Genomic DNA, 27,245 nt, shown 5'->3' with positions numbered 1-27,245 from the left:
AAACCACAATTTCACCATTTAAAGTAAATGTTGGTAAGACGGTAAAAGAGGAGTATTCCTCAAGAAACTGTGCTGTTCCCCTTAAACTTTGAAGATGGAGTAAAAAAACTGTTCTTCATTGTTAGGCTGAGATATTTTGTTAAAATACATGAAATAATCACTTATTTTTACATTATTAAAATATCAAACGGCAGGCTGCAGCTGACCCCAAAACGTGTTTTGATACATGTTTTAGTTCAAATCAAATTCTAAACCTCACCTGTATAAGACAGTATTCTTATACAGTAGTTCAAATAACTGTGATAATGTATAATCACTCACTTTCTTTTAATAAGTTATTTGTATAAAGAGAACAGTAAACTATTTCCTATATCATTTACAAACACATGCATTTCTACGTTAAATTTCTTGTGATTCAACAATAAAAATCTACCTAATTGATAAATCATGTTGGTGCAAATGAGAATTGAATTGTTATTTTTCTTAGTAATAAGGTTTTTTTTCCAAAATTTTTGTCGTTGTGTGTCCGTACCAAATATCGTTATGAGAATATCTAAAGCGAACACTGGTTGCTGACTGCAGCAAGAGTTGTATTACTGTGTATAAGACTCTACCACGACACGTGAATTTATTGATTGAAGCCATAGGAAAACTAATGTTCATACAACCAACGGAAATGACAGAATATAAACAAAATGTAAAAGTATATTGAAAATAGCTGTTTTAAGTTTTGAACGTATAGTGTCATTGTAAGTTTGTTAAGAAAAACGCAAACGTTATGAAATCTTATTGGGACTGTACCACATATTGTTAACGAGTACGTCTATAGCAAATACTAGACTCTATCACGTGATTATATTGTATACCCAGATTGGAGCCATAGGAAAAGTAATGTTCATACACCCAAAAGAAATGCCAGGAATATAAACAATATGTAAAAGACTATTGGAAAGGTTTTAATGTATAAAGGCATTGTTAGTAAGGAAAAAAAACCCAAATGCTATACAAATGTGTACTTTTCAAATCTTTTTTGGATTGTATATCAATTATACTACTTTATTCGACCCAGGGAATATAAATAATTAACTGGAAGTGTAAATAATAGTTATCTCTATGTGTGATCTTCTTCATTTAGTGTTTCAGTGTGAAATTTGGAATGTTAAGAATGTCCATTTGCTTTAAAGACAAATCACACTAACCAGTTCTGACGTTAGGAATTTCGTGAAATTTTAATGGAATGGTCTGCAGTATAAAGGCATTGTAAACATCTTCTAAAAACATAGGTAATCGTGCTTTTAACAAAGATATAGCAGTTAAAAACATACTGCTTTTGATATGGAACTTACAGAAAAAACTAAGGTAGCTGTGTCAAGTGGAGGAATCCGGTGTGGGAAAGTATTATTAATTGACTTAGAAACCAGATTAATTACCAAAACCTATGATCTTTCTCCATACGTGTATGGCATCACTGCAATGAAAGTTAAACTTGTGTGTTCTTGTCGAGAAAAGGGCATTTAGGTCATTGACATATCGAGCGTTCATTAACTAGAATTAATTCACCCGTGGGTACAATATCACTAGGTTTTTACATTACATCTTATAGAGACAATATTTACTACACACATAGCGATTATAATATTGTCATTTATTGTGATATGAAAGAAAAAAAAACATGGGAATTTAAAGACGAAAAGATTTTGATATATCCTTTTGGTATCGATGTTGACGGGAATGGATTTGTATATGTGGTTGCCCGGGATACTCGTAATGTAGTAGTGATCTCTCCAGACGGTCAACAATGCCGACAGTTACAGACAAAAGATGATTCTCTTTTTTGGTTTGTTTGTTTGTTTGGTTGGTTTTTTTTTGTTTTGTTTGTTTGTGTTTTTTTTAATTTTTTTTTTGTTTTGTTTTGTTTTTGTATCAAATAAACATTCAGACTAAAATAAGGTCCAACATTGTAAATATATTTGATAAATGATTATTTTGTTTTAAAAGTACATTTGATTTACTACACACTATGTTATCAATTCAATAAAATAGATGAGTACGTTGAAAAAAAAAAAAATTAATAAATTCAAGTTAAAAACCAAAACTCAACTTATTTGATGTCGTGAACAAGTGGCGCAAGTGTGTTATTCGGTTTGATCAATATATTTCTGTTACAAATTATAAACGAATATTAATTGTTTCCCTTTGAAATAAGTATATTTTGAGATAAATTATGACCTGTTATAATGAAAATATTTTTGCGGAAAACTTGCAATAAATTTTTATGGTAAAATTAACTAAAAATTGTCAGTAAATAGGGTATACCTAGCTATAAAACCTAACTAGCGTTCACATTTTTGTTTGTTGTTGTTGAGAACGTTGTTTTTTAGGCATTACGAAAGGTTTAAGTTATAACAGTCTTTTGTCAAAGATCTGTATTAATATTTTTGTGTAGCTATACTCAAAAACATAACACATATATTTGTGGGAAGGTATATGTCAAAGGCGACAAATAACAAGAAATGAAAAAGGACTGATTTGTATGCAATAAAACCTATCTTGATGCTTATCTCTGGATGAATTAAAAAAAAAAACAATCAAGAAAATACATACAACTTGACATAGATTTTTTTTGGCATATGTAAAACATTCTCTATCAATAATGAAAGTTAACTACATAATTTTCATGTATAAACTGCAGTATTTGAAAATAAAGAAGTACAAACCACAGAGATAAAGTATAACTGGTAACTACACTGACCTAGAAATCACTGGCCACAGATTAAAACATAAGTTAGTCATATCATATAAATATACAAAATATCTGTATCAAAACTGACCACAAAATATAAAACTACAACACAGTTTATGGGAATTAATTTTCATGGATAAAAACACTATCTCAAAATTGAAAATAAATGCTGATAAGACCGTATTCCGGAGTACACCAGATCTTTTTCTTTATATAAAAATTTGCGGTATTACAAATTTCAAATAACCTAAAGCCAAAAGGCGTCATTTCTTTTAATGTACATTATAGAAACTCTTGGTGAGGGAATTGGTGTCCTATTTCGATATCTTTGGTTTTGAATACTTCTTGCTTACAGTTAAGTTTGGAATTCAGATTTTCCTTTATATTTGATTCTAATGATTTATTCAGCATTTCGAAATTTCAAAATTTATGATTGGTATTTTTGTATATTGAATAATGTTTTGCCCTATGAAACTTTGGTGATCCCTTTAAACTTTAAAATGAAGTATAAAATCGGTCCTTTATTGTTATACCTTAAAAGGCCTAAAATATTCTGTTAAATACCTGAAAAATGTCATTATTTTCAAGCGATTAAAACAAAGGCAATGCACATATCTTAGGTAGCGAAATTTGAGCGTGTAAAATGATGAAATTTAGTTTAATACACGTTTTGGTTCAAATCAAAATTATTATTCTAACTCTGACCTGACGTTTTTCTTTGTTTTCTCTATATTCCAATGTCATAGGGGTGCAAACAGATGTCGTAAAGCATGATCACTCACGTTTTAATAAAGTTTTAGTGTACTACAAAGAGAAAACTATTTCCATTTTATTTTTAAAAAAATCAAGACTCAAAACACATGCACCAATTCTCAAATGCACACCAATGTACATGTGGTTAGAAAAGTCATTGTAAAGTATTCCCGCTTTAAATTAATGCATTCATGTAGGTAGGATATCTGAACTGATCCGTGCTGCTATAATTGCGATTGTTCATCGATCACTGATCAGCTTTCGATCAGTTATCGATCCGTCAAACTGATCCGTTAAACAGTTGATTTTTCATCACGTGACCGATGATCCGTTAATTGATTCACGGATAAGTTTATTTCGTTTTTTTTCTATAAAAATATATGATATAATTCAGACTTTTATTCATTTACTTATCTTTTAAATTTTCCGTTTTTAATGAATAACATAATTTGTATTCTATGCTCTCAATACATTCAATATGACACCTTTTAACAAACAAAATTATTCATTGAATCTTTGTTTACATGTGTCCTCTCATCAGCTGCATTAAAATCAAATATATAGGAAGATCATAGTCAAAATATTAGTGGCATACAAGAAGTACTCAAACCAAAACTGTCGAAAGAGGATTCATCACCGAGAGGTTCTATGATATGAAATTCAAGGAATGAAGCTTCAGTGTTTTAAGTATATTTAAATTTAGAATACTGTAAGATTTCATAAAAAGGGTAGATAAAATATGATATAATTCGGGGTCAGACAAGTCTGTCTACTGGGTTGGTGAATTCAGGCTAAAAACCACTAATTCCACTTTCCATAGGCTTCTATGCTAATTTCACAATATTCAATGGCTTCTCTGGACTTTACCTTAACTTTAATCTGCAGAGGACTGTATATCAGCATGATTCTACATATGTCAGCTCACAATCCTCAGAATGGCATGTGGGGTTAGCAGACTTGCAGTGCAGTACTGGTCACCGGAAGTGAAGGGTCTATAAATAGCATGGGAAATCCCAGTGTTTTCACAAGATAGGGGTATATTTAAAAATCATTATGGAGGTTAGGCTTCACATCACAAGAAGCAAAATTCACCTATAAAATGTACAGAAATATTTTTCCTTTCAGAAACTGTTTAAATTTTTTAAATAAGATGAGAACTTTTTTCACAGCACTATGAGGAACAGGGGTAATTTCTGCGTAGGACTATTTTCGCGTACGTTCCAAATGCTCATTGGTTGAATTGGTGGTCTGTAACCTAAAGAGTCACTTTTTGTCTTAGAAAAAATAAATAACTATACAGGTATCTTCCTACACACATACTGAATGCATTTGCAAAGTTTCAGTGAAATGTGACCAGCATTTTTTTAAATATTTGATTTTTAAATATAGGGTAACCAAGTTGTGTGAGCAAAAAAGTGACAATATTCTACCATACTTAAATGCATTAAATATTTGCAAAGAACTTTTTCTGACTTTTCAAATAAAAAATATCAATCACAACTTGTTTTTTAACAATATTAATGAAGAGATAGTTTTAAAAGTAATCATTTTCTGAGAAATTGGTCTATTTTTAAAAATTTATTTCTGACATGCCTCCCCCTTTTTCTTGATCACATGTCAAAAATCCTAAATCTTTAAATTTTCACAAAAGGTGATATATTTGGCTTTAAATTTGTAAATACAGTGTTTTCACATTAAAATATGACCAGTAAAGGGCACCTAAAGCAAAAAAGTGCTCAATAATGGATTTTCCATGTTTTCAAAGGGGAATGCTTATATGGCCTTAACCGCAGTAATGAAAGTGAGTTTTTCCTCATTTCTAACCTAATTTTTGCTCAAATCTACACAAAACTTGATTTCAAGTGCTTATTACCACCATATTTAGGTAAATATAGCCCTCAAAGTTTAATATTTGATATTTTTACTAAATTTTCTCCACTTTTACAAGGTAGGACATAAAAATCAGCCAAAAAGACCAATTTTCCATAATTTGGACCTATAACTTAAAAAAATGCATATTTTGAAGGATTTTTGTAGTGTATTCCTCTCATGGCAAAGTTAACAAGATCTTCAAGTAGTTTAAAGCTATTTCAAGAAACTTTTCATTTTGCCATGGCTTTAGCTTAAGGCTAAAAACCACTAATTCCACTTTCCATAGGCTTCTATGCTAATTTCACAATATTCAATGGCTTCTCTGGACTTTACCTTAACTTTAACCTGCAGAGGACTGTATATCGGCATGATTCTACATATGTCAGCTCACAATCCTCAGAATGGCATGTGGGGTTAGCAGACTTGCAGTGCAGTACTGGTCACCGGAAGTGAAGGGTCTATAAATAGCATGGGAAATCCCAGTGTTTTCACAAGATAGGGGTATATTTAAAAATCATTATGGAGGTTAGGCTTCACATCACAAGAAGCAAAATTCACCTATAAAATGTACAGAAATATTTTTCCTTTCAGAAACTGTTTAAATTTTTTAAATAAGATGAGAACTTTTTTCACAGCACTATGAGGAACAGGGGTAATTTCTGCGTAGGACTATTTTCGCGTACGTTCCAAATGCTCATTGGTTGAATTGGTGGTCTGTAACCTGAATACCCTCGGGGACCTCAGGTCCACCAACAGCGGTATCGGCCAATTGGTCCGAAAATACAAAAAATACAAGTTATGTATATTGTAAATTTCGATATGTTGTACACGTGTTTTAAGGACTATTAAAAGAAAATATGTAGGAGATCATTATCAAAACATTAGTGGTATACAAGAAGTACTCAAAACCAAAGAACTGTAAAACTTATTAAAAAATGAATAATAAGAATATGCATCAGCGAGGTGTAAAATCTTGACAAATAAAGTGCATACCCATATCATAATAAGCATAAAGCCCGACATCCAGAAATTATCTGCTTTCTAATATGACAAAAAGTTATTTTGTTTGTGAGGAGCTCATCAGGAAAACGTAATATTTTGCTCACCATATAACATTTGTATTTTTCACAATAAAATACAATTATTTCATCATATAAATAAAACATAAAGGAACATTTACAATTAGAGATTGAAAATAGAACCGCATTTCCAAATCAACGAAATCGTGTCATGACGTCATGTGCATTATTTTACGTAGATATAGGTTATTTGTTCATGTTAACTCGCTGTGGTCCTCTGAAACACATTCAGTTTTTGTGAATTACATTTTAATCTTACCTTGCCAGCGTTATTATTTCCGGCAATGCTTGGCCGAAACCGTCATTTTACATACGTTATATAGTCAAATGACAGTTTGACCACAACATTAGATATTATGTAAGTATATTTGAACATAACCCATATCAAAAACAGTAAATGTATCGTGCCAGAATGTGTAGAGGCATTGTGCGAAAACCGACATCAAGATCATGGCACATCTTGGCTTTCAAAATACCATGAAATGATACCAATATCAGAGTAATACACTCTCCAGTCTTCTGTTCACACATTAATCCAGTTTTGTAAAACACATGCTCAAAATTTCAGATATTATAAGGTACGCGAGTGTCTCTCATTTCTAACCGTATACCGTGTACATGTACCATATACCATCCCATGGAAACAGATGTTCGGAATTCTCGGACTTTTACATTACTTTTGAACTACAATCAGACTTCCGAACGGTATTTTGTGAAAAACCATGCTGTCAGATTGGGGGTCGTCTGAATTTAAGTTTCGTGTACTCACATATGGACATATATTCCATCAAAAAGTAAGTGACACATTAAGGTGAATACAAATGAACCTGAAATTCGTAGTTTAAAATAATTCCAAACCTTCTACAAAAAAAAACACCAAACTATTTAAAATTTTCTCCATTGTGTTGTTTTATCAGCAGCTTGCTTACGAACTTCGGCATATTTGTCGCTAAATTAATGTTTTATTTGAGTATATTTTTTCATTTCGAACATGACAGTTTGTTTTTATTTCAATTGTTTGCTATATTTTTTTTGTTTTTATATATCAAAAAATTGATTTGCAAAACGAACATTAATGATATGCATTCATTATTGTTTACAGTGCCGCCATGATGAAAATACAAATATTTTATTCAGCTCGAACACAGTTACAATAATGAAAAATTATGATAAATAACTTAAGTGTTTTTCATATTCCATGTATTTGTTAATTATAATTTGTTTAAATCATATGCAGTAATCTAAGTAAATGAGTGCAGTTCAAATTACAGGAGATATGGTATACAAAATATTTTCTAAAGCCTTATACGTGTACTGTATACATGTTCCATAGTCCATACAAACATTTTTATACAGACATGAATAGTTGTCGTTGAGTCAATGACTGTTGATTTTCATTTAAATGAAACAGTCTATGATACAAACTTGTTGAACATGATGAGTTGTACAGTTACTTGATTATAGGGTAACACAAATAAAACCTTACAAGAATCTGTTATTTGTGTATACAGTACCCCATATTTCATTTTTGAGAACAAAAATAAATTCATGTACAAGGTCAAGGAAACTCTAGTGAAACAAGCATTGCTGAATAGTTGACCAAGAGCAATCAAAAATAATATTTAATGTTCCATGGTATTGTACATGTAAGTCATATGAGAACATTCCATACATAACTTGGGATAAAATAGTAATCAAGGGAACCAAGGTTATAGCGGTAATCAAAAGAATATAATCCAGGGACAAAGACCAGACATGGAAAACAGACACACACAACAAAGAACATAAAGTAACTAAAATCATACATACAAAGTAACAAAAGTAAATGAGCAACTCGGACTCCACTAAAAACTGGGAGCATGGACCAGGTGCACCGGTAGGTTAAGCGTCCTCTGCTTTTCTAGAAACAACCGCCGAGTTGCTCATAAAAAGTCAAGTCCGGGGTAGACAAACGAGGAAAGGTAAAAAATGAACCGTTGAATAAATCAGTTTTCATGATGTTGATGGATACATCATAACGATCCACGAGTTCATGATGACGACCATAAAACTTCTGTAGTGATGACTTCAATCTTGTAGCAACATAACCCTCTTCCAGAAGCCTATTTGTTAGAGTTCTAGTGCGATACAAAAAAGTCTGCATAGTTTCGGCAAGCTCTGGCATAACGTATGAGTTGTGATATGAACACTCCATACGCAGGAGGCGAAGGGATGTTGCCACAGATGAAAGGAAAGTTGACCATTCTGAATGAAAAGTCATCACGTTTGTCGTAAAGTTTGGTCAATAGTTTTTCTTTACCATCGATTTCTAAGTGTAGGTCAAGATATGAGGCTGACTTCACAGTGTCTGTAGTATCCTTTATCTCAAGTTCTTTTGGGTAGATGCGATGTATCAAATCCCCGAAAATAGGATTGTTTAAAGATAATACGTCATCTATATAGCGGAAACTGAGATTGAAGGATCTAGCCAAACGATATTTTTTCATTCTGATCAAATCAGCTATAAAGTCAGCCTCATAAGAGTGAAGAAATAGGTCAGCAAGTAAAGGAGCACAATTTGTTCCCATTGGAATGCCGACCTTTGTTGAAAAACACGTCCACCACACTGAATTAAAAATTCAAGCATTTTGTAAACATCTTCTTCTGTATATTTGGAGGATGATTTGGAATTATTTCTTACAAAGTATGAGGGATCTCTACCAAAAACTATATATTTATATCTAGGTGTAACATCTTTTTTGGAAAAACAACGATGTATAATGTTTTTAAGTCGGGATTGTAACTGAGTATGGGGAATAGAAGTATACAGTGTTGAAAAATCATAGGTTTTAATGCTATTATATTCAGATAATAGTCTTGAACTGATTTTCTCCAAACGATCTTTCGAATTTTTCAGGATCCACATTGAATTAATACCACTACGGGAGTAACAAGTGTTGTGGTAGGACTGCAGATAAACTACATGAATTATAAGATTTGGAAATTAATCTAAACATTAACATATACATTTGTATGACCTTATATAAGACACAATTTTCATTTTTTTAAGAAGTTTATCGTGCTATTTATTTTACTTTTTTAATAGATCCATAAATACAAGCTGTTGACTTACATTGTATATCTGTAACTAAGGATAAGAAACTAGTTTTATCAGTCATCAGATTTCTTTTGCGCAGTATGTTGTCATGAACATGTACAATTATACCATAGTCATGATAGTATGATAAAAGTCTATTCATGTTGATTTTCAGTATCTCTTTCCATAATAAAAGGAAATATATTTTGATATTTTCCAGAAAAGTTTGGATGCAGCCGTCATGTTCACCTACCAATGATACAAGTTACCAGACAAGTCATACATAACAGGACGCTCTGTTCAAATGAAGTATGATAATAGATTGTGTAGGTATTTGAGGTTCTGTATACAATATTTTATGCCTTGTTTTTTGGAGAAAAAAAATAATATTGATTTGGGGTGTTCCAAAGGTAAGAACCACCTCTTTTGTTGAAAAATGTTGGAAGTAATGTGGAAATGTTTTGCAAAAATGAGGAAATTAATAGCTTGGACCCCCACTTTCAAAGTCTTTTGATTATTCACTATAAACTCTCATTAGTCAATTTATTTTAGAAATGTATTTGTATTATTTCTACATGTATAATGTAGATAGATCCCATATGTGTTTTTCGCGTAAAATGTAGCACTACAGTTCCCATGACACTTAAATGAAGGTTGTTACATAAACATAATATTTTAACCTATGGGATGTTTTGTTTGAAGAAAAAACATCCAATGAGCCATATAATATAAGGTTCACTTAAATAGAGGTCTACATCAATACAGGAATCATGAATCACAGTAACTTTGAATATGAGTATTATGTATATTTATTACTGATTTTTATACTTCCAGGTCATCCATGGCATATATATGACTGAAAAGAATTCATACATGTAGAATTTAGATGATCTTCAATACTGTTCAAATCTCTGCTTGCACTGTAATGAAAGCCGATATGAAGCTGAAGTTTGAAAATAAAGATTTTCAAAATCATATTTCTTATACAAATGTACAAGGTTTAAATATGTTGTGCTTCAAAAGTAAGTCACTTTCATACATGTATACAATAACAGCCATCAACCTAGAATCCCTTGCACTGTAAGCTGTCACTCTATCAACTGACCTAAAAAATTACTTAATTGTTTTCTGTAGATTAGGTTGGTTATGGTCTTTTGTAAATAGTTTTACACTATTTGTTTTTGGGCCTTTTTATAGATTGCTTAATGGTATGTGGTTTGCCCATTATTGATAACCATGTGGTGATTTCACTTGTAGAAGCTTAATCGTTACTTGCTTGGTTTTTTGTACGACTATCTCATTGGCAAACATAAATGGTACATGTATTTAAGTTTTCTACTTATGACTAGTGAGTGTTAAATCTTTCACTGCTTCTCAAACAAGTAATTTTGTGTAACAACTATTTGGCTAAGCAACTGTTGCTTCTGTGAGGTAGCACTATGAAACCGCCTCAAAATGTAATAATAGTAGAGTAGTATAAAGCAGAATCACTTCATACAGTAAAACATTCTTGTCCTGAAATGCAAAAAATTATTGCAATATGCATTGAAACCACAACCAATCAATGAAAAAATAAACAAGTTCCATGGGTAAATAGAATAAAATTTAAACATTCACAGACATTAAAAATTTTGAAAAAGAAGGATTTATTGTTGAATTTTGAGCTAATCATAATCATGCCATGTACTTGTACCTATAATTTACATTGAATTGATCTGAATTCATGGTTTCCTTGTATAAACTCTACAGACCGGTAAATTGTGATTTTTTTTGTTCATTAGTTAAGAGAGATGTTGAGGTGAGGATAATTATACCATAAGTTCATGATGTACCTGATTATTAGGACATCTTATCGAATGATAATTATACTGTGCTGGTAATACCTGTTCATTGATCAGAGGGGGTTGGCACCCCTCCTTTTTACCAGAAAATTAGTCATTTTCATCTGTAAAATTGACAAAACATGGAAAATAATGTCTTAGCATCACCATCACATTGGCTTGCACCCTTCCTTTTCAAAGTGTCTGGAGCCGCCCCTGTTCACTAACCTGTAAATAGCTTTCATCATATTTTGCTTTAACCATTTAGCATGAAACTATTTTAATATTCTCCATAAAAGCAATAAAGAAATATATATATAAAAAGCAAAACAATGCTTATGTAGCAAACCATGTTGTACTCCAGCAATGCTAGAGGTTGTCTGGCAAGCTATTTTCTGACTTGATGCCATCCTGGGGTATAGAGGAACGGAATTCCAACCGCTTACCTTGTAGAAGTAACAGAAACGGATCTAGGATTTTAGATAGAGGCGCACAGTAAAAATTCTGCCGAGCCGAGCGAGGTGACGAGATATCTTTTGTGGTAAAATTAGAGAGAAATTTAAAGTTTCAACTTGAAACTGCCTAGATCTACCCCAGACAACCCATGCTTTGCAAATTGCCTTGCACGCCCGCCACTCCCCCACCTGAATACGCCTCCGTAACCATGTTGATTTTTATGAGTGGGGTCGGGGCTAGAATTACATTTGAAATAGAAAGGCAGGACAATGATATATGATTTTATATAAATACAAAGATGCAATAGGCGAAAAAAAAAGGTTCTGGTTTGAATATTACATAAAAAGATCCAGGAAACAAAATTTGACTATATAGCCCCTTTTTTTTCCCTTACGATTCAAATGGATATAGAAATTTATCATTATTTTTTGTCAAATATATTTTATTATGATCAAAAGTGACATTTTATGGTATTAACACAAAAAAAAAAGTGTATGAGAAAAAACATGTATGTTACATAAAGTATATATGGTAAACTGGTTTTATACTATTTTTTCATTCAACAACATATGACTTGTAAAAATTCACTCATCGGACTGAAAAGATTGTCTATAGATTGCCATTTTAACTTGGTGAATAGAGACTGTCGGTTTGAACATAGATATAATGATTTTAGATCAATATCTCTAAAATATTTTAAGGTCTCCAAACATTTTGTCCAATTCATTATTTCTTTTTTGATTCTACAAAAATAAATGTAATATCTAATGATTATGAGGCACGTATTCAATATTTCACAATTTTCATAAAAAGGGGGATAACCTAATGTGTATGATATTGGAGTGATATCCATTGTAATATTACATTTTGATCTCAATTCATCCCTAAGCTGGAGCCAAAGAGTGCGCACTATATTACATTCAAAGAATAAATGAATTAAGGATTCTTTTGTCTCAAAACAGTAGCTACATAGCTCTGTCTCAGAGAGTTTGCATTTCAAAAGAAGACTATTTGTATATAAAATTCTTAAATTTATTTTATATTGAAATGATTGCAGTTTTGTGCTAAGTAGGGTTTTAAATGGAATGTCATAGTAAATTTCAAAGTTTTCATCCTCCACTAGTCCCAGATCTCTAATCCATTTGTTTTGAGATTTTTTAGGTGATTCAAAACATCTTTCCAAAAGAATATTATAAAAAGGTCTCACAACTTTCTGGTTGACACGAATTAGAGATATATATTTATTTGTGATATTTTCAAGTCTTTCGACTCTATTATCAATTAAATAATTTCTCCACCTTTGTGGGATAGCATGCACCAAACTGTGATATTCTAAAAAGTTAAGTGCTATATCATATTTTTCTTGTAATTCTTGTGGGGTTAGAAACATTCCAGCTTCTTTTATCATATCATTTACAAAAAATAGTTCTGGTTTAGCAAAACGAGAAAAAGGTATGGGTCGTCCACCAATCTTAATATTGCTATTATTCCAAAGTGGTTGAAAAATTATATGCTCAGGGGCTGTGGATGGATCTTCTTTAATAGATGCCCATATATTAACAACATCTCTCCAGAATGGATTTAATCTATTTGAAAAATTGTTTAGTGCACTTTTAGTATAAAACCAAAACTTTTCTTGGCCATGATTGTTTAAAATATCAGCCAGTAGGACTTTCCATGGGGCAGCATTATTTGGATCCAAGATTTTCTTAATCCAAGAAACTTTTAAAGCATGCATGAAAGACAGGATATGAGGCATCTTTAGCCCTCCCTCATCGTAAACTCCCACAACCGTGGTTCGCTTAACTTTATCAACTTGACTATTCCAAAGAAAGTTAAAGAATATGTCTTGAATTTCCTTAATAATGTGCCCCGGTGGATCAGGAAGAACTGTAAATGATTGCACTAAAACGGGTAAAGCCATGGATTTTATGACTGTAATTTTTCTTACTAGTGATATATTTCTTAATGATCAATCTGTTAAAAGTTTCTTTATCTTAGTGATATTTTGAGTGAAGTTATCAATATATTTCTCTTGTTTTGAAAGAGAATACTGAATCCCAAGTAACTTAAAACAACCAGAGTGATTCCATTTTACAGTAGTTTTTGTCGGAAGCTCCATTCCACAGCCCCTTCGAGCCCCTATCCATACAGCTTGTGTTTTATCAAAGTTAGCTCTCAACCCAGAATAAGTAGAGTAAAGCTCAATTAAATCTAATGCCTTATTAACAGACTGTAAATCATCATCAAGAATCAAAGACGAGTCGTCGGCGTATTGACTGATTAAAAATTCTGAATTGTTTACACTTATCCCTTTAATTTGCGGATCAAATTTAATGGCAGCACTGAGTAACTCAACAGACAAAATAAAAAGATATGGTGATAGCGGATCTCCTTGTCGTACGCCTCTTTCAATTTTAAAACGTTTTGAGAGGTGTCCATTATTAAGGATACAGCTTTCTGAATTTCTGTAAAATGTTTTAAACCAGTGGATAATAGATGGACCAAAGCCTTGAAACTCCAAGGATTTTTCTATAAAGTTCCATTCTACAGAGTCAAAAGCCTTTTCAAAATCTAAGAGCATTAAAAGACCTGGAATTTCATTTTCCTCGCATTTTTCAATAATATCACATATCAGCCTGGTGCACTCCCCAATATATCTACCTTTCATAAACCCCATCTGAGTGTCAGAAATAATCTTAGGTAAGACTTTTTTTATTCTAAATGCAATAGTTGAGGCACAAATCTTGTAGTCTACATTTAATAATGAGATTGGACGCCAATTTTTTTTTAAATAAAATTTAGATTTGCCTTCTTTTGGGAGGCATGTAATTACTCCTTGTCATTGGGACACAGAGAGACCACCTCTAGCATATGCTTGATTGAATGATCTAATTATAAAGAACTTTAAGTCAGACCAGAAAAATTTATAAAATTCTGCCGTATATCCGTCTATACCTGGCGATTTTCCATTTTTCATATTTTTGAGTGCAAAGAGCATTTCCGCAGAAGATATATTACCTTCTAAAGATTCAGTATCCTCAGGATTAAGTTTAGAAATGAAAGGATTATTTGAATCGAAAAAAACAGAATGTCTATCCGATATTTTAGTATTCCTACTCGATTACAGATTTTCATAGAAAGATTTTTGTGCTTTGAGAATTTCTGTCTGGTTAGTTATTTCAGACTCGTCTTCCATTATAAGTTTAGGTACAGTTTTTTCTGTGAAATGTCTTTTTTCAAGGTTACAGAAATATTTTGTACTTCTGTCACCTTCAACATTCCATTTTGCTTTTGTTCTCATGATAATTCCCTTAATTTTTTCTTCACGCATAGCTTTTAATTCTTGATCTTTTTGCTTAATTAATTCTTTATTTTGTGCAAAATTTTCATTCAATTTCGCTAGTTCGTTTTCTAGAGTGGTCTCTCTTTTGTCTCTTTCTTTTTTCTTAAATGAGGAGTATGAAATTGTTTTACCCCTTATCGACATCTTTAACGTTTCCCATATAAGCTGATCATCAATACTGAATGCAGATTCATATAAATCATCATTATCATCAATTTTATATTGATTAATAAGGTCATTAATAGATTTTTTTATTAGGTCGATATAATCCCTGTCGTAAAGAAATGAATTATTGAATTTCCATGTTCCCTTTCCCCTAGGGTTATCGTTAAAGTTAATAGTAATATGGATGGGGGAGTGATCAGACCGATATGCTACACTGATTTCTGACTCAGTAATAATGGCTTGAAAATCTGACGAAGATAAAAAATAATCTAAATGGGCATGATTTTTATTTGGGCCTCACCATGAGAACCTTTTTATATCTTGGTGTAATTCACGAAATGTGTCTACCAAGTCTAACTCTTCCATCATATGATGTATTTTTTCCTGAGATTTAGGGTTATTTTTGTTAACATAATTAATTGTGTCCATGGCATAATTTTGAGGAACATTCCAGTCACCTCCAACAATGACAGATGAGTTTCCAAATGATTCTATCTTTTGCTGTAAATTATCAATAAAAGTAGGGTTGTCACTGTTAGGACCATAAACTACGGCTAAGGTAAATTTTAAATCATGAACTTTTATAGAAATAATCAGAAAATTACCGGACTCGTCATGCAATTCTTTCAGAATTTCATACTGAAAAGAGTTCTGAAAAAGAATAGCAACACCTCTACTGTTGGTTGTATGAGAGCAAAACTTTGCGTCATAACCCCATTCAGACTTCCAATATGTCTCTAATTCTTTTTTACAATGCGTGTCAACCAGTAAAGCTATGTCATATTTTTGTCTACATTTTTGAAAAATATCTTGTCTCTTAACCTTATCAGATGATAAACCCCGACAGTTCAAACTCCCAATACTTATCTTAACCATTATCGTAAAAAAGTGGATATATTGCCAAATAAATATTAAAAAGAAAAAGTATTTCAGTCCGACCAGCAAAAAAATATCTAAAACATATTCAGTAACTTGACAAGCAAAACAGTCACACCTTGATCAATTTTATCCCCAATATTATGTCCCCCAAATGCAGCCTTCCTTCGCATGGATGTGATTATTACCATGAGTTTATGCAGCACATCAAATTCGCATTACTTAAATAGTCTTTTAGGCCACCTATAGTTTGTGTTGTACAGTACATGATTTTCACAAATACCCCCCCCCCCCTTAAATGAAAGAAAATATTAGCCTCCATAATAATGACAATGGGAGGATAATTATAACGTAGTAAATCTTTGAATGTTCTTGTATTAAGACTCGGTTAAAAATACATGTGTCCATCAAGAAGTCTCGTACCGTTGATTGAATATTAAGAACAGAAACAAAAATGTCAACAGAAGAGCTGGGTTGACAAAATACATGTTAAGATTAAACAGACCTTTTTATGACATTCGTATTGCAAAGTGTACGCTTTAGTAAAATTAGTTTTGTTTGATTTGCACACAGTAATGCTGTTCTAGCAATCGTTTTCTACTATTTTTTACCGACATTTATAAGTTTGTTTTCATCCATGTCCGGCTGCTTTGTAGTGTGTATCAATATCTGGGACGTTGGTTACGCATGCGTATTAACTACCAATTTTGTATGCAAATTAGCCACGCTTTGTAGTCGGGACATTTAACAAAAGTTTGACACCTCTAGATGGACCCAAGATAACCATTTTCAATTATTTTACACATTCATTATTAAATAACAATATACAACTACAACAATAAAAACACATACAAATATCAAATAAGCTCCTGTTAAATGATAAAATAAAGTTTGGATTATTTTCAAATCAAACACAGTTTATTTATTTCTTTGTTTTTGTTTTTTGTTTTAACATGACAAAGGGCGGTTCCCTCATGTATACTAGAAATGTTCTCTTTTGCTCGTCTGGTGCCATCTCACGTCACTGCCTAAGAAGATTGTACCGCAGTGTTCCAACGGACGGTGGGACATCCGGAACTACACTGTAACCCGATCCCTTCTTGGGTGACATTGCGGCAGAAAGAATGTCATCCCGATCATGTAGGTTGTCGAAACGGACAATGACCCTACGTCTATTTTCGTCATCTCCTCCAGGTAGCCTATGCGTTGCCTGTAATAACAGAGCTTTAACATCCTCCTTGGGTATTTTCAACGGCCCCTCGAAAAACATTCGAACTTTATATTCGGTAGCTCTGGGATCCTCCTGCAGATTTCCGGGAATTCCGCCGATAACCAAGTTCCATTTCCGACCCCACATTTCCAAACGGAGCCTTTCGTTGGCCTCCTCGGCGATCTTTTGCTCAAGATTTGGAATCGAAACCTCAAGAATTTCTCTGATCTGGTCGTTCACCATTAATATTCCAGAGTCCAGGTTATCTACTCTTTCGTTTGTTATTTTTAGATCATTTTTTACTTGTTCGACCTCATTGTTTATTGTCATATGTAGATTGGCAAAGCAATCGGCTAGGTCCTTTCCTTTATAAAGGTTTTTCAGGGCTTCGAATCTGGCTTTGTCTGATTCCGTGTTGGACATTTTAATTTGTATTTTGTTTTGTTTACGATTGTGTTTATAAATATGGCCAACTCGACAGGTAAATCACTCAAGGTCACGGTTCGGAGGCGTGATACACAGTACTGGTACATTAAATGTTGAAATATATAATAATGTTCAGCAAAAATGTTTGATTCTATAGCTGGTACTTCAATTCATGGTGTTGAGAGTCAATTTGATATGAAATTATGTATGGGCTAGGCAGCCAAATGTCTTAAAAGAACGAATTTCTATGCCTGACCTGAAAGCGTGTTTACATCACGGCCATGGTTCCGGAAATATCATTATTTACCTGGGAGGGGGGACTGCTAATTTTGAAATCATATAAAATTTTCTCGACCCCCCCCATATTTTCTTATCCCCCTTAAAAAACTTTTTTTTTTAAATGTGATACCCCCTCTATTAAACATTATAGTATGGAGTTCATATAACAACTCCTACATTATGCCAGAGCTTGCCGAAACTACGCAGTTTTTGTATCGCGCTAGAATTCTAACAAATAAACTTCTGGAACAGAGTTGTGTTGCTATAAAGATTGAAGTCATCACTATAGATGTTTTATGTTGTGGTTGTCATCATGAACTTGTGGATCGCTACGGCGTATCCATCTGCGCCATGAAAACTGATTTGTTCAACGTGTCATAATTTTCCTTTCCTCTTTGGTCTACCCCGGACTTGACTTTTTATGAGCAACTCGGCGGGTTTCCAGAAAAGCAGATGACGCTTACCCTACTGGCGCACCTGGTCCATCCATGCTCCAAGTTTTTAGTGGAGTCATAGTTGCTCATTTGCTTTTGTTAATTTGTATATTTGACTTTAACAAAATTTCATGTTCTTTGTACGTCTGTCTCCCATGTCTGGTCTATGTCTCTGGATAACATTCTTCTTATTACCGTTATAATCGTAGTTCCATTGATTACTCTTTGAAGCAAAAGCATTTGAATCTTAAAGAATTCTTAAAATAAAAAAGTCAAGTCTTCAATTCCAAAACTTGATACTTTGGAAAAGCCTGATCAAAATCAAGCAGAATCAGACACAGCTCTACAGATTCAAGATATTGGTAAGGAATCGTCAGTAAATAAGTCGGACCAATTTGATTTAATAACTGTAAATGTTTTAGGTCCTGATGGTTATGTTGATGTGTGAACTTCATTTTACCAGAGATCATGCATGTGACAATGAAATAAAATGTTTAATGGTGGTAAAATATGTTTTAATTTGACTGGTGTCATGCTCTGCTTAACTAAAAATTTGGAGCCCCCTTGAAATCCATGTGCACAAAAATGACCCAACCCTCTGAACCCCCTTTTCCACTTACAGAAAAAATGACCCCCTGGATATATGTACTTGCTTTGTTTAAATTTTCAAATAAATGTCTACGGTTTGAATATTATTTGTAAATTATTATATTGAGGATGCCGAATCTAGAGGTTTAACCTAAAAAAACAAAGCTGTTATGCACGTGGCTAATTACAATATTCGTTATGTTTCGGCTAAGTTTACAGCCAATGAAATGAACATCTCGTTAGCGAGAACACAGCGTTACTTTCTATATTTATCCGGCATTTTTAAAGAACTCAAAGCTTTTCCGAGATGAAATAATCGCCATTTTCTTGTGGCATATTTCTCTGTTTCCTTTCCCTTCCCCTATGATATCCCCTGCATATACTACATTCCATCCCTTGATTCTACTGTAAAATTCATTAAATGCACTGTAAAAATGTAGGAAGCAAAATGCTGACTAAATGATGAATAATTTAAAAATATTTATCTTGTCTTTGAGATTAATCCTGATATCAACTTCTTCCAAGGCAGAGACGACGTTGGTTTAGCCTTTATCATCAGCATATTATATTTCAAACCATTCCCTGCAAGTACTAGTATTTTACTGTTACAAGTGCTTTTTTGCAAATTGTATTATAAAAAAATATTGTCAACGAGAGGACAAATTTTTTTTTGTTCTTAACAAATCCCCATTCAAATTAAATGAATCGAATGCTTTCTATGGGATGTTCGATAAGTTGCTCACATTTTGTTTATCCGCCAGTTGACTGACAGATAGATGACCATTTTGTATAATATCCACAAATAACACTATGTTCATAATAACATTCATTCTGAAGTTGACATGATTGTGTAGATATGTAGAAATAACACAAGGCGGTACAAAGCTACAAAGAGAAAAAAGTAACCTTCCATATAATAATTGACAAAATAAAATTGATCAAAACACACATTTAAGCAATAAGTCAAAAATAATAATAATAATAATAATAATAATAATACAATATAGGGAAGAGTGTAATGTGATAAAAACTTTGATTATCTTTGATTTGGTACAATGCTATTGTGGTACACAATCATCGTAAAACAGGAAACAGGAAATAGTCAAAGATACAAGTATAATGATTAGTAAATGAGCGCACCCAAGGTCAAAAAGAAGAACAAATCTAAAATTATCAAATTCTAAACATAACTTATAAAAATCCACATCAATGAAACCAATTACAAGGCTATTTAAACTTTTATGAATAAAAATGTATGTAAACAGCACATTTGTAACCTTCTCAACTTTTGTACATTGGGCTGTAGAGTAAAAAGATTTAAGGATCTCGATCATTATTTCGAAGATTTTTTATTTGGTCGTGTGAAAGGTACAAAGTAATTGTAAACACCTCACGGATACTTTTGAATGTGGAAAGTTATGTGTACCCATAGCGGGGACAAAACAGAAGGTCCGTGCATAAAGTTCGTTTATTTATGTTTAGGCGATGATACTGAATTTATGCAAATTCATATTCCTCGAAATAAAGTAGACAATTAGACAATGGGAAAAGGTTAATCTGAAAATGCTACAATCTTTATATGGTTCTCTTGCATTTTGAACTAGGACTCTCCTTAGCAGGCATTTATTTTTAGCTTGTGAATAAGTAAAGAAACCTTATCATTTTATACGAATCACTAAAGAAATGCAAAGTGATATTTCAATATGGACATTTCTCTGCACTATATATAACGGCATATCTTACATTCCTGATAAAGAGTAGGTGTCTAGTTAGGTATTACAACTGTTTACCGATAGCGCTGGTGTTGACGGTCTCGGATATGGCGCATATTTCAACAAAATAATAATGTTACTAAGATTAGCCATATTTTGGAAATGAACTGAAAAATTGAAAGTTAAAACATATCTAGAACTTATAGTAGTAGCGTAAGCAATCTATCTGTGGGGAAACGAGCTGTTTGGCAAGAAAGTAGTTTTGAATTACGTAGTAAAAATGTTTTAGAAACGCTTCCTTGAAAAGACTGAAAACATTTTTTAGAAATGTTTTTAAAACGTAAAAATGTATGGTTGTAGAAAAGTTATAATAACGTTTTCAATAACCATTCACTGTAATATTATTATAACGTTTCCTTAAAAAGACATTTTTTAGAAATGTTTTTAAAACGTTAAAATATATGTTTGTAGAATAATAATAAAGTTTTCAACTATAAGTTTATTATAATGTTTTTCAATGACATTTTCTTTAGAACAATCTAAATTATGAATATTTTTAATGCAAAAATCGCAAACACATACAACAGTTTTAACATGAGATAAGACATTTGTAGAGTTCTTCATATTTCATAGCTGTATCAACAAACTAACCTAAATATCAAAGATAGGTTTTGTTAGCTCACTTATTCATCTTCAGGCATCTCAAGCAGCATCAATTACTGTTCTTTGGTTTCCTGAAAAAAAGATGTACAGGATTTATGGTATAATCACGATATACATATCTACAGTAGATAGAATTAAAATGAAGGAAAAAAATTATACATACTATTAGTTACATATTACTCGATTTGTTTTGCAACACGTGTATGTGTCAATCATGGAAATACTATTGCCTGCTAGATTAAAACATGCTGTTTTGTATCACGATTTTATTTGAAAAACCATGAATTGAGTTTTTAAGCTGAAATTGTGGTGAGCAGAGCTATGTACACCTTAAAAATGTATGTCCTCTTCTAACAGGAAGTGGATATTCATGGAACCAAACTTCATACATGTGGTCTATAATTAAAACTTTATTGAAGTTCAGCAAAAGCAGAGCTAGATCTAAGAGGTGGCCACCATCATATTTTAAAGAAAATATTTTGATTTTAGAGAAAATTAATGATACAACCAATAGTGATCCCACTCAAAGGCTTTATTTCTCCACCCTTTTTCGGAGTAGCTGGATCTGCTACTCATTTATGTAAAACAGTTATTGTATATTGCGGTCAAATGAATGAATAGACACACGAAAAGACTAACAAATGCCATGATCATTTGTCATGGTCCAATTATATTCTCATCACTACATAAAACTAACCTTAAAAAGAAAGTAATCATCTTGGTTCATTGGGAACATCAAATCATTAGGTATGAGCTTCTTTTGTAATCCTTATTCCTTGCAAAAGATAGAGATCATGTGCATTTCTTATAAAGAAATAAAGTAAAAATGACAAGCATTAAAATCATTATAATCAAATCTGTAAACTTTATTAGCTTGATCCAAACTCCCCCCTTATTATTTTGACCTTTCCTTAATTGAAAAACATGGTCAAAAGTTAGATTGAAACTCCTTGTCTAGTTTTTAAAAAAATCATGAAAATTTAAGGTAAACTAAATAAGCCTATGGGCAAAGAATACAAGACTGAGACCATTCAGAAGATAGATGTCCTCTTTTATATATACCTCAAAAGTATCAACTGTGGTCAGGAATTAACGTAAAGTTTAAATGTAAACATTGGCAAAACTAGTGACCGGGTTGGTATCTGAGACGTTCTTTGTGACGCTCAAAATACACCTATTTGCACAAAGTTCGGCATATAAACATATCAAATTATTCACTGAGACACTTATCTATCTATTTTGAAAATAATCAAAAGTTAAAAATTTACTCCGTGTGGGGTCAACACCTAATTGTTTGATATAAATTTTGATATTTACTTTGTCATTCCGGATATGCAACTGAATCAATATTATACAAAACCGGAAACGGAGAAACACGTTAATTTTCCAGAGCAGTACAAATTTTCGGGTCATTACAGCGGTTTGTTGTCTAGTGACTTGGCAATTGTAAAATGACAAGCTATATTTATGAAATAAGGTTACACAGACTAGTATTAATTCAAAGTACTTTGGCATACAGTTTTTAACTTTCTAATAACAAAGAAATGTACTTGTATCTTGTTGGACATATCCAGTTCTTCAAAATAACGGGCCGTGCAGGTCCGGGCGTCAAAAGAATAAGCCTGCAGCAGCGCTAAGCTTGTTGTAAAAGGTGACTAAATAGTGCCGGGGGCTAGGCGCTCTGCCAACAGAGCAACTTGGATGTGTGCTCCAGGTGATAGAATGGGGGTAACCCTGGCGTGTTACATGCTGGGGTTGTCAGGCTATAATACGGAAAATCTGACTGCAAACCATAGTGGTGCACCATGTTGGGAAAGATGTCACATTCCTCGCACATTAAAGAACCCTGCTATGGTATTCGATAGGAGTAGGAACTTTTGCGCTCCACCACATGAGGCTAAATTGCCCAACCCTGTCCATCCCTCCCTTTTATCTTGTTGCAATCAAAATTATTCGACGCTATTATCCTTGTGGCCCATCCATTTTTTCATTTCATCATCGTCATTTCATGTTCATCGCCTGAATATAGCTGAAGTATTGCTGCGCTCGGGCGTTAAATCCCAACACTCAATCAATCAATCAAAATAATGAGTGCTCCTTGCGCACTTGTGTAAGATTATACGCACACTGATAAAGATTTGCTCTAAACTATTTCAATAGCAGCATGTGACACACAATTTACACTATTATCTTATTATTTCTGTGGAGATGCCATCACCTATATGTCATCGATGTTGGTTAATTGAAAGACAATGAACAGCAAACTGGGATGAATTAATAGTAAATCAAATATGCATTACAAATTAAGAAGACTAGTATTACATGTATAATGAATGTGTTTTTTACTTTGTAAATACTGATGTAATTACATATAGCCTCTATTGTCTTAAAGTGCCAGATTATAAGAATTTCAATTTCATGGCCTATTAATTTTTTATTCTATATTTGATATTTTTGAGAAAATTGTTTTTTTTTTAATTTTAATTATGTAATTAAAAATTGTTTAGAAACATTTTCTAAATTCGTTTTAAACCGTTTTTAAAAAATAATATATTAAAATATTTTTCTTACATTTCTACAACTATTTATTGAACATTTTAGAAAACCTTATCCAAACCATATCTGGAAATGTTTTAACATGTTTTACAGGAATGTTATGAAAAAAATATAAAAAAATATTTATTTCGTAACATATAACAAAACATTTTTTATAACATATCCAAATCAAGTTTAAAAAATAGATCCAAAAACATTACAGTGACATGTTATTTAAACATTTCAAAAACATTCCAATAAACATTTCTGAAAACTTTTTTCAAACTTAAACGGTAAAATATTTCAAAAACTTTATCAGAACATTTTGAAGAAAAAAAAATCAAAATGTTTTAAAAACGATTTCAAAATGTTCCGCTGAAAATTATTTAGCAAACTACCAATAAAGTCTAAATAGAATATTTCGGAAAAGGTTCGTGCTACCTGGGTAGTATCAATTCTGAAACTCTTGTACATCTTAATCAAAGTGTGTTATATCCCTTCTTAAGTATATTGTTTATTTGTCATTATTTTGCAATTTTCATATCAAAGCTAAACATCGAAACCTAATTGCTGATTAAATATCTCGTCAAAGTTTTCAGAAATTTAGAGAGGTGGTACTGCAGGCCGAAACGAATCCCACAGTAGTAGCAACGGGACTTTGGAATGTTTAGACCCTATGTACAATAATTGATAGGAGCGTCAAATGTAATTAGCACATGGAACACAAATTAATATTATATTCATTTTTTTGAAAGAAATTCAAACGAAAACATCATTTTGAAGAATGTCAATGTTCTGTGATTAATTTGATAAATTATATAGCTTTAAATGTTCCCAAAAAGATATGTACATTCTATTGTTAAGACCAACATTTCGGGCATAAGTAGCTATCAAAAATCACATGGACTACTGGACAATACAAAATTGTTATTGAAAAGATGATCAACGGAGTGCAAAGACTAGATAAAAGGCATGACCGTAGAAAACCTATGGCCAGAGATAATATACTACAATACTACATTCGTTAGGGATGATTTGTCAGTCTTGCTCTGATTCTAAGCTTTTTCAAGACGCCTTTTATAGTGGATCAGTGACTTTAATTATAGATTCAGTTGCAAATGCTAACATTTGTCCCACTGAACTAATACGAAATTACTTATTAGTAAGGGACATATGCATGGACGATGCGTAATTCTGTCAGCAGGCTGTCAATGCTTGACTAATTATCAATTTTCGGCAATATTAAAGAGGTGATTGCCGTTTATGTTTTTAATCCCGTGTGGTTATCACACACACTCCCTGCGTATTGGGTTTTTTTGTTTGTTGGGGTTTAACGTCCGAGCAGCAATATTTCAGCTATATTCAGACGATGAACATGAAATTGATGATAAAATGAACATGAAATGATGAAATGAAAAAGGGATGGGACACAAGGACAATGGGGTCGAGAAATTTTGATTGCCACTGGAAATAGGGAGAGGTGGGTAGGGTCGGGCAATTTAACCTCCTGTGGCGGAGCCCTATGGTTCCTACTCCGGGCGAATACCATAGTAGGGTTCTTTAACGTGCGAGGAACGTGGCATCTTTCCCAACACGGTGCACCACTATGGTTTGCGGTCAGGTTTGCCGTATTATAGCCTGACAACCCGAGCATGTAACACGCCAGGGGTACCCCATTCCACCACCTGGGGCACACATCCCAGTTGCTCTGTAGGTTCTGAGCACTATTTAGTCGCCTTTTACGACAAGCTTAGCGCTGCTGCAGGCCTATTCTTTTAACACCCGGACCTGCACGGGGCGCGTATTGGGGTAGCTACTTAATACTTTGCAGATGGTTTTGATGAAAATGTAATGAAAGAGAAGGGCCGTTTACAGGCATCTGCAAATAGTAGTTGCATAAGGATAAATTCGATGTAATATTTTAGGTCAATTCAAAGATATATGGATGGTTGGCTCATCAACAATAGTTCGAGCTGGACATCTGGCTTAAATGAGACCTTCTGGTTCTAATTATGTTTTGATAAAATAGGTGTAAAGTATATATGATTTGGAAAATCAGGGATGAGATAATCGATATCATGTAAAGCATAATTAGACTTTGTGGCTTGCAGTAGTCATTCATTGTGGTGGGAATGATATTGGTCAAACTCCTTGTAGACAGTTACTTCATCACATTAAACTCACAATAGCAATTTTATCAAATATGATTCATGGAGCTTGTTTGATATGTCATAGCATTTTATCGAGATTTTATTGGAACTACAAGGAAGAGAATCAATAGAGGCATGCGGTCGTATATATTGAAATTTTCAGGCAATGTTAGTCGATATCCCAATTTTGAGGACCGTTCATTGATGATGGAGTTCATTTGTAATATATTGGGAATGACATTTTCTTGAACCAAATTCAAGGTGCAATTGAAACATTTTTCAAATTGTTTGGTGCACCGTGTAATTGGATAATCATTGTGAAAACAGTAAGGCTTCAAATGATGTACGAATAGTGAACATGTTGATAGGTGATTGAACCGGATTACCTTTAAAATACCAGTCAGATATATAGTTCAGTTCAGATACATTGATGTTGTTGTTGATATATGAATACATTGGAAATTGAAAAACTAATGTTGATTGTTGTTGATTGATCTTTGCTTTTAAGTAGAACTCCAGCTAAGGATCATGCAAAATGTGATTCATGGGTAAAAAGCCTACATATTTTTATATTTGATATTTTGTTTGAAATGTCATAGTAAGCAGAAATTAACATGTGGTTTTTCATATAACCCGTGGTCTTAGGAGATAAATATTGTATAGAATACACTGTAGATTTCAAAATTAAGGGAGATAATTCTGTAAATGACGCTCAAATACAATAGAATCTACTGGATATGTAATGTTGATTATCTCCTAAGAGCAGGTAGATTTGAATGAATAATTCCATATTTCATAGTAAAGACCCATAAAACAACTTAATTACAAAAATAAAAATATGTAGACTTTTTTAGGGTGTATCACATTTTTCAGAGTTTGCATGCTACTTAAATGTCAATGGTAGATGTTGACAATTCTAATGTATACTTGAATTGGCTTTAAATGTAAATTGTTGATGTCTACAAATTGAAATTTGAAAAAAAGCCTAGCAGCTTGATTAACTATACTTTACTGTTGGATAGTCCTCAATTACACATCATAAGTATCACCATTTAAATGATT

General features: G+C 32.6%; 1 long non-coding RNA gene across 1 annotated transcript; it reads right to left on the bottom strand.

The window, feature by feature from the left end:
• Window positions 1-20,135: 20,135 nt before the first annotated feature.
• Window positions 20,136-22,830, bottom strand: LOC148602975 (uncharacterized). Its single transcript, XR_015916714.1, has 3 exons — window positions 22,816-22,830; window positions 22,196-22,273; window positions 20,136-21,569 (listed from the first exon to the last, which is right to left on the bottom strand). It is a non-coding gene; the product is annotated as an uncharacterized LOC148602975 (long non-coding RNA).
• Window positions 22,831-27,245: the final 4,415 nt, after the last annotated feature.

Source organism: Perna viridis, chromosome 11 (assembly GCF_037379345.1).
Source record: "Perna viridis isolate PV_CMFRI_1.1 ecotype Kerala chromosome 11, ASM3737934v1, whole genome shotgun sequence".
NCBI lineage: Eukaryota > Metazoa > Mollusca > Bivalvia > Mytilida > Mytilidae > Perna > Perna viridis.
This window is presented reverse-complemented; position numbering and strand designations above follow the sequence as displayed.